Below are 9,541 nucleotides of genomic sequence, written 5' to 3'. Positions count from 1 at the left end.
AAGAGAGAAAGAGAGAAAGAGAGAGAGAGAAAGAGAGAAAGAGAGAGAGAAAGAAGAGAGAGAAAGAAAGAGAGAGAAAGAAAGAAGAGATAGGAAGGGAGGGAGGGAAGGAGGGAGGGAAAAGAAAAGAAAAGAGAAGAGAAAAAAATAAAGAGAAAAGAAAAGAAAAGAGAAAAAAAGAAAAGAGGAAAAATGAAGAGAAAAGAAAAGGAAGGAAGGAAGAAAGAAAGTTAAATAAAATATTTTTTAAAAGATGCAGTGAGGAAGCAGTTTATAAACATTTAAATTTATCTTACAAAAAGATACATGGATTTACATATGCTCGTGAAAGGTGAAGGTGACGTTTAATCAAATGGGAAAGAATAACACATTCCAGATAATGGCAGAAGGTGATGTCAGTTTTTTAAAATGATGTAACCACAGAAAGTCAAAGGAAAAATAGCAAATAACAAGAATGTAAAGGCAGAGAAGAAAGGATGTAGAAGAACATTCTACATTAAAAATACTGATAAATTTTGGGGATCAGTAGTTAGCGTAATGGCTATATCGCTGGACTCCCATGTAGTCGACCGCAGTTCGAGTCCCGGACCCGGTGGCTTAAACTCACGCTGGGCACGTGTGCGTGCGTGCCCAAGATCCCAAGAGGAGAATGGAGGAGAAGGGACTGCGGCGTGGCTGTCCCCCCTGGGGGGTGATTTCGCGCTTTCTGTCTCTCTATCTCTGTCTGCCTGGTGAGCACACGTGCCCTATAGCAAAAACCTCTCCAAAAAAAAAAAAATACTGATAAATTTTTAAAAAGAGGTAGGGGGCTATAATATGACTGACTAATAGATTTGACCCCAAAAGTGCTAAACTTTCACACATTCCTCCCCAAATGCTTCTATGCATACATACATACATAAAAGAACTATATGGCAAGATCCAAGTTGATGGAGAAAGCACCAATGTTTGTATGAAAGGATGCCATGAAAAATAAAATTAGGTCAGCCAGGGGTGTGGTGGTTAAGGTAACTGGATCCTACATAGCCGATTTTACAGTTCAAGTCCCACACCTGGCAACGTCAAATATAAACCGGGAGGGAAGGGGATGGAGGTAGGGGGAACAGGTTGGGTGCATGTGCATGCATGCCCAAAATCCTGAGAGGAGAATGGAGGAGAAAGAATTGCAGCATGACCATCCCCCACCCAAAGGAGTTCTCCTCTCCCTCTTCAACTCCCACCTCCCGGCAAAAACACATGCTCTATAGCAAACTAAAAAATAATAATAATTAAATAGGAATAAAATCATTTCGAACACACTGCAGAAAGCAAAAGATGCACAAAGCCTATGCAAAAAATAAAGTAAATGGCTAGCAAACCCCCAAGTGTATTCAGCCTCACACGTAATAAAATAATGGCCAAGTAAAGCGCTTTAATATACCCTTTTCCACCTAATAATTAATTATTTTTCATGTGAATACCCACCGTGAGAAAATGCACTATGGAATGTATGCCGCATGAACTGTGAGTGCAAGGTACCATCTGCAAGCATGTCCTTGATCTGGATCTTCTTTTTTTCCGAGAGGTTTTTGCTATAGGGAGCGTGCACTCACCAGAAAACCAGAGAGAGACAGAGAGACAGAAAGTGAGAAATCACCCCCCAGCAGGGATGGCCACTCTGCAATCCCTTTTCCTCCATTCTCCTCTCAGGATCTGGGGCACGCACGCACACGCACCCAGTGTGAGTTTAAGCCACCGGGTCCAGGACTTGAACCACGGTCGACTACATGGGAGTCCAGCAACATAGCCATTACGCTAACTGCTGGTCCCCTGGATCTTCTTAATATGGAAACAGGAGACTAGACCCCATCTTACAAAGAAAGAAGATCTGACTTCACTTCGCTACATACCCCTCCATACCTAACACTCCATTTCTTCACCATGCTTAATTTCAAAATATCTTAGACTTAATGACTTTTCCTGGAAGCATTTGACGCATCCTGTGCTCTCTTCTAATTGGGCTTTTATTACCGTCATTTCATTGTCAACAACCATAGTCCTTGCCTTCTTGAATCCCATGTTCCCTTCTCTATTTCATATTGACGATTTAGTGCATTGACAAAACAAGCAACCACAGACTGCTCTGAGATGTGGGCTGGGCTGGTCTAGCTCTCAGTTTTCCTGGGTTAAACATTCTCGGCTTCCATTGTCTGCTTTCACAGTGTCTGCTATGCTCTCTGACTTACCTGTATGGGGTCTCTGAGAGGATGCCCTCTGTGTGGAAGCCTGAGTTCTTCTGTAGGTGGTCTGCAACAGAGGCTGAAGCTGTGTCCCAGGCAAGACAGTGAGGAAGAGTCAGACATCTGTCCCTGAGCCAGACTCGAGAATCCAAAAGAAACAACCTTGTTCTTTCTGGCCAAAGTTGTACACTCTGAAGTAAAAGAGCAGAGGAGATATTTACAGCTCCTTCGACCTGCTCATTAGACTCATTTCCCTGTTACTCTGACCTCTAATTTCCCTATGGACACTGGTGTGGACAGGAAGGTAATTTTTCTTGTAGATTGTTCCCAAGAGACCAGGTCAAGGGAAGGGCCAGAAGGTGGTGTGGTGGTTAAAGCAGTGGATTCCCACATGACTGACCACGGTTTGAGTCCTGAACCTAACAGCTTGAAAAATCACAATAAATAAGAAAATGACCAACTTACTGGTAGGTACAAGTCTGGAGTTGAACGTTATCTTCCAGAATTTAAATGGAAAGATCAGACCACAACAGAAGATTAAGTACATGAGACTGAACTGGTGAAATACAATCTTATGACTTTTTTTGTTTGTTTGTTGTTTAGAGGTTTTTGCTATAGGGCACATGCGCTCTCCAGACAGAGAGAGAGAGACAGAAAGCGAGAAATCACCCCCCAGGGGAGATGGCCACATCACAATCCCTTCTGCTCCATTCTCCTCTCGGGATCTTGGGCACGCACGCATAGGCGCCCGGCGTGAGTTTTAAGCCACCGGTTCCTTACATGAACCGCAGTTGACTACGTGGGAGTCCTGTGACATAGCCATTACGCTAACTGCTGGCCCCGAATCTTATGACTTTTGACTAAAACATTACTGATTTTTTCTGTTTTATTTTCCAGATTCAAGGGCTTTTGTCTTCTCTTGAGCTGTTGATAGGTTCATGTACCTATTACTTGAACAGAATCCTAACTTGTTTCCTGGTTTTAAGTCTTAAGCAAAGTTCTCTTAATATTTTTTTATTTTGATTTACTAAAGTTAAAACTGCCTTTTTTGAAATTAAAAAGTATATTTTAAAATACCTATTTAATGACCGCAGTAAGCTATATAGCCTCAGCTAGGTGCTACTTTATGTTATATGCATTCTACTCAGAGTTTCATGCCTAAAGTCAGACATGTGTTCGCAGATATGTACATATCAGCTGAACGTGCTACTGAAAGTAGTTAGATTAATTAAGGTATTTTTTGAATTAATAAAATGGGTGGGAGGAATGGAAAGCAACTGTAAATACCAAAGACAGTGTGGGAGGAGGGTGGGAAATGACAGGGAATTATTTATATATGTGTGTGTATGATTAAGTCACTTTACTGTGTATTATGGATAGGAAATCTCATTTTGTATGCCGTGATGACGTTCAGTGAAAGAATGTAAAATAAATAAATAAAACCAAATATAAATAAATAAATAAATAAATGTTAAGGGCCCAAGTAAGATATGCAGTATATAGATGTAAATACCAGATATAGTGTGTGTGAAAGAGGAGGGTCTGAGGAAGGACATTTGGGGGAGAGACAGGGAGGAAAAGCATTAATGGCACAAAGAGGTGTGGTATTATCTGTTGAAGACGTTTTGTGGTTTTATCAACAGTGCTGGGGAGAGGTGTTCACCTGCTGAAATATCCATTTTGTAAGATAAATAATAATGTGATTGACTGTATGGAAGAAAATGAAATGAAAAAAATAAAAAATAAAAATAAAATTTAAAAATTAAAATAAAATAAAATAAATAAATAAAGCTTAATAAAATAATTCTTTAAAAAAAACTGTATTCTGAATGGAAAATAACAATTTGTATGCTGCGATGATGCTCAGTGAGTGAATGTGAAATAAATAAAATTTTTAAATAAATAAAGAAAATGTAAAAAAATAAAGAAAATCACAACAAATAGATAAGTAAGTAAATGTTTAAAAAACTTAAAAATAAAATTAAACCTTTAAAAAATGTCGAGTCCCATTTTTATTACTCCTTCTCCATATCCTTTAGATCTCTGACATAAAGTGTTTACTTATTATAAAATATTGCTATTTCCTTTTTAAAACAAGACAAGTGTGTTCCTTGGATATAAAACTGAGTACATTGCTTCTTGATTTCATAAAACTTTTGCCAAAGCAGTTGGGGATTTCATACTTATATCCCAAGTCAAGAACTGTCATTGAGGGCCAGCAGGTAGCATAGACATTAAGGCAGTGGATCCCATATGGCTGATTGCATGGTTTGAGTTCCAGACCTGGTAGCTTGAAAGTCATGCAGGGCATGTGTGCATGCATGCCCAAAATTCCAGGATGAGAATGAAAGAGAAGGGATTGCAGCTTGGCCATTCCTCCCCACCGGGGGAGAAGGGGGGGAGGTGATTTTCTCACTTTCTTTCCCACTGTTTCTCTCTAGTGAGCATGTGTGCCCTATGGCAAAAAACTTTTTTTAAAAGTAGGGAGAGGGAGGTGGTAAGTGGTGTGGTGATTAAGGCACTGGAATTCCATACGGCCAACCGCAGGACCTGGAGACTTTCTCACTTTCTCTCTCTGTCTCTCTCTGTCTCTCTCTAGTGAGTGCATGTGATCTATAAAAAATTTAAAATAATAATAAATTAATTAATTAATATTTTTTTAAGAAAAGGAAAAAGATGAAGGAGTAGACAATGGAAGAGTGAATGCCAGCAGCTGGGAAGGATAGTCCAAAAGAGGGGACTGGGAGAGTTGGTTAACATACATGAATTATAGCTGTATAGGAGGAAAGAGTTCTAGTGTTCAATAACTCTATAGGATGACTATATGTGATAGTAATGTATATTTCAAAATAGCTACAAGAAGGACTTTTAATGTTTCCAACACAATGAAATGTTGCATGTATGAGGTGATGATTATGCTAATTACTCTGATTTTATTATTATACATTATATAACTATTATATATAATAATAGTTAACATGCATGCATAAATTATATACAATAATTATTATACATATGTATCAAAAATTATACTCTATACCATAAATATGTATGTGTTATCAATTAAAACATTAACAATAAAAAATTATAAGAAAAAATAACTAATTATAGGTATCCAATGCTTACATTAGGAAATAAAGTGTCCTTTTCAAACTAGGAAGAAAAAATATGTCATGGACTCAAGGAGTGTGGAACCCATGGTTTTATACTGAGGACAGATACCTGAGTGCTTTTTCCTATTTTCAAAATCTCTTCTAGAAGACTAGGGATGAGTCATGCCCACAAACATTAACATAAACATTTTGGCCCATTTGATAACATGACTGGCATAGTATCCTTGGGATGGTTAAGTCACACCCACAATTATTAACAGAACATTTAACTCATTGATAACAGTACTCTTCCAACATCCTGTCCTTGGGACAGTATCTTGTGACTTAGACAAGCTTTCTTGTCTCTGTCAAAGTACACTCTTTGCTGATGTCTTCCTGAAACACAGACCTTCCTTTACAATCACCAAGCTAAGAATTGTAAAACCCACCTATGGCCTACAATCCTCATATACAACTCTCAAAATCAAATAAAAGGAAGCCCTGTATGATGATCCCAAGAAAAGCCATGTCTGCCTCTTCTCTAGGTCTGGTCACACATATTCATGTTTAGAAATAAACCACTTTGATTATTATTTCTGCAGAGCTGGTTATTTCCATCAGCACTATCAAAGGAATATAGTTCTCCCCCTCATTGAAGAGGGTAATGTCAATTTTATGGAACTATCAAGTGCTGTACCCCACCACAATCAATGCTTTTGAAACTCAAGAAGGACAGTTACAGGAAACTATTCAGTCTTAGGCTTTTACCAAAAAAAATTTCAGAGATTTGTTCCTATAGAGCATGTGCACTCACTGAAGAGACTAAGAGAAAATAAGAAATCATCCCCCCAAGGGGGCTGGCCATGCCACAATCCCTTTTCCATTCTCCTCTTGGTATTTTGGGCGTGCATACACACACACACTGAGTGTGAGTTTCAAGCTGCAAGGTCTGGGACTTGAACCATGGTCAACCATGTGGGAGTCCAACACTTTAACCATGATGCCACCTGTTGGCGTGGACTTTTACAAAAATTTTAACTCAGGGTTGGGATAAGGCAGTGGGAGATTCAACTTCTAGAAAGCAAGAGAATTCATGGGGAAGGGTAATAATGATTAGCTCCACCTGGCTTTTAACTGGTCTCTTGGGGACAAAAAAATCTGCAGGGAAAAAAATCCTCTCTGTGTAAACTAGTGTCCAACAGGGAAATAGTATGCTCAGGGTTTGAATAATAAGAGAAAAGGGTGCCTAATGAGAATGTATAAAAAAGTGTAAATACATCTCTTCCCCTTTGTCCCTTAGGTTTGGAACTATGGTTGATTCTTTTGAAGACCTAAGGCTAGCTAGAGGACCAATGCTTGAATACTTCCTGCTCTCTTGTCTGGGAACAGGGCTTGGGTCTCCATTATCCACCATCCAAGGAGGAATTCACACTTCCATACGGAGACCTTCCTCACAAAGATCTCCTCTGGGTAAGTCTAAGAAACCAGCAGGAAGTTTCATGGAGAAATGGAAAGAGAGAGTATTCACCTAAGGTCACTAGAGCACCCATTCTGCCTAGCCCAGAGATTGCAGTAATTGCTTGTTTGATGAACCAACCAATTAATTAATGTTATTATTAATAATGCTAAAAAGAGTAATGTCTGTTGATCTCAGCAACTCAGGGCTCCTTCTTGACATTTAAGTGGTGATTATAGAAGCCTAACTAGAAGAAGCAATTGTTGGAATAGAGCAGTTTGAGAAGTACAAGATATATTCAAGGACCTTTGCAACTATAGGGAGAAGGGGAATAGGGGACTCCAGGTGGGGGGGCGAGATGCAGATTTAACACAATAAAATGAGGACATTTACTTTTTATTTTTAAGATGAAGCACAATGGGGGCTGGCAGGTTGGGTAGTGGCTAAAGGTGTTGGACCGACCGCAGTCTTGAGTCCCAGACCTGGTAGCTCACTTTCTCACTCTCTCTCTCTCTCTCTCTCTCTCTCTCTCTTTCTCTGCCTTTGATGAGCACACATGCCCCATAGCATATAATAATAAATATATATATTTTTTTAAAGTGCTATGGTAATATACAATAATTAAATGTGAAGAAGAAATTTAAAAATAAAAAGTGAGAAAGATACTTACCTTATCTTCTCTCAGACTTTTCAGAAACCAATAATTTAAAACAATGTGAAATAGGTACAGGAAAAAATGCCTTCTATTGCTTTATATTTTTTAATGGTCCTATTGGGCTATCCTTTGTATAGTTCCTTTTTTAATTACTGGTTTGCTCCCTTTGCTCATTCTTCCTATCAGGGTGTTCAATCTAGATACTAAAAAGACATCATTTTCTTGTCTTTGGGACCAGTTTAGTTTTTGATCTTTTGTCATTTTTGCAGAGTCTCATAGGCATATAACAGGAATTGGAATGTGGTCATTATAAAGGAAGATTTTATTTTCCTCACAGTATCTCAGGAATCATCTGAGCTGATTATATTTTTTTTCCCACCTCAGGTCCATTCAATTCCCTTCTCTGTGCGTATCAAGCAGATTGTATGGGGTGGGGGGAAGTGTTTATATTTCTTTACAAAGAGGGCAGAACATGGCCATTCCAAAATGGAAAGATGCTCTTATACGGACAGTTTGTCTTTCATTCATTATGCTCTCATAGTAATAGCAGAATGAGTGAGAGTAATGGATATGAGAAGAATATGGAATTAACATGGAGTCTCCACCGCACTTCATGTGTATCTGTGCTATGTGTGTAAGTGTGTATGGTGAGCAAGCGTGCATGAGAGAAAGGATGTGTATGTATGTTTGTGGGAGTAAAGGCAATTTTCAGAGTCCAGGAACCTGGGGTTAGTACATTCCAAAAGACTTCCCTGTATATTCTGGTTATCAGTCCCGTATCCGAGGCACAGTTTGCAAATATATTCTCCCATTCTGAGGGTTGTCTCCTCACTTTAGTTATTGTTTCTTTTGCTGTGCAAACCTTTTCAGCTCCCACTTGTCTATTTTGGGAATTAATTGGGAGTCTTGACTTAAAACTCAGAAGCCAAAACTCAATACTATATATCGAAACACAGAAGAGAGTGTAAGGAACAGCAGATGGCATGGTGGTGAAAGCACTAAACTACACTTGGCTAGCCATGATTCAGGTCCCAGACCTAATAGCTTGAATATCTGAAACAGAATCAATCTCAGGGATTTTTCACAGGCCATTTCTACTGCCAGATGCATTCCTAGTTACACTTGCGGTAACACCTAGTTTCAAAAAAATTATTGGAGACAGCAGATGGCATGGTGGTTAAAGCACTAGACTCCCACATGGCCGATTGTGGTTCAAGTCCTGGACCCAGGCTTGAAAATCACACCTGGGTCGTGCGTGTACATGCATGCCCCAAATTCCAAGAGGAGACTGAAGAAGGAATTGTGATGTGGCCATCCACACACACACACACCATGGAGGTGATTTCTCACGTTCCGTCTCTCTCTCTGGCAAGTAAACATGCCCTATAGGAAAATTAAAAATTTAGAAGTGCCATCTATTCTCTCCATTTTACCTTTTTTTTATAATACTTGTCACCACCTGACATAGTATATGGTACTTTTTTATTTGTGTGTATTGTTTCTCCATATTTTATTATAGGGACTTTCATCACTTTGTTCACTCATTGTCTAGACAGTGCCTGGAACATGGAAAACATGTGTGCAAGAGGAGAGTCTGAGGAAGGACATTTAGAAGAAAAATAAGGAAGCAAAGTATTGATGTCACAGGGAGGTGTGGTATTGTCTGTTGAGGATGTGTTGTGGTGTTGTCAACTGTGTTGGGGAGAGATGTTCACCTGTTAAAATATCCACTTTGTAAGACACATAATAATGTAATTGCATGTACAAAAGAAAATGAAATAAAAAATAAATTAATTAATAAAAAAAGAGAAAAGAAACACACTCATTTCTCATTGAAATTTTTGAATAAACTGACCTCTTGCGGAAAGGCTAGGGACAGAAATTCCTGATCACAGCTGGTAGCAGAACCTCCTAAGAGACCAAATTCACACACGAAACAGAGGGGCCAGCAGATGGCATAGATGTTACATCACTGGAATCCCACATGGCCAACCATAATTTGGGTCCTGAACCTAGTGACTTGAAAATCACGCTAGGTGTGTGTGCATGAGTGTACAAGATCCCATAAGAAAAATGAAGAATAGGTTGTGGCATGGCCATCTCCCCTGGGGAGTGATCT

This window comes from Tupaia chinensis, unplaced genomic scaffold (genome assembly GCF_000334495.1).
Source record: "Tupaia chinensis unplaced genomic scaffold, TupChi_1.0 Scaffold139785_1, whole genome shotgun sequence".
In the NCBI taxonomy this organism is placed as follows: domain Eukaryota; kingdom Metazoa; phylum Chordata; class Mammalia; order Scandentia; family Tupaiidae; genus Tupaia; species Tupaia belangeri.
The sequence above is the reverse complement of the archived record's forward strand: the minus strand, read 5'-3'. Positions refer to the sequence as shown.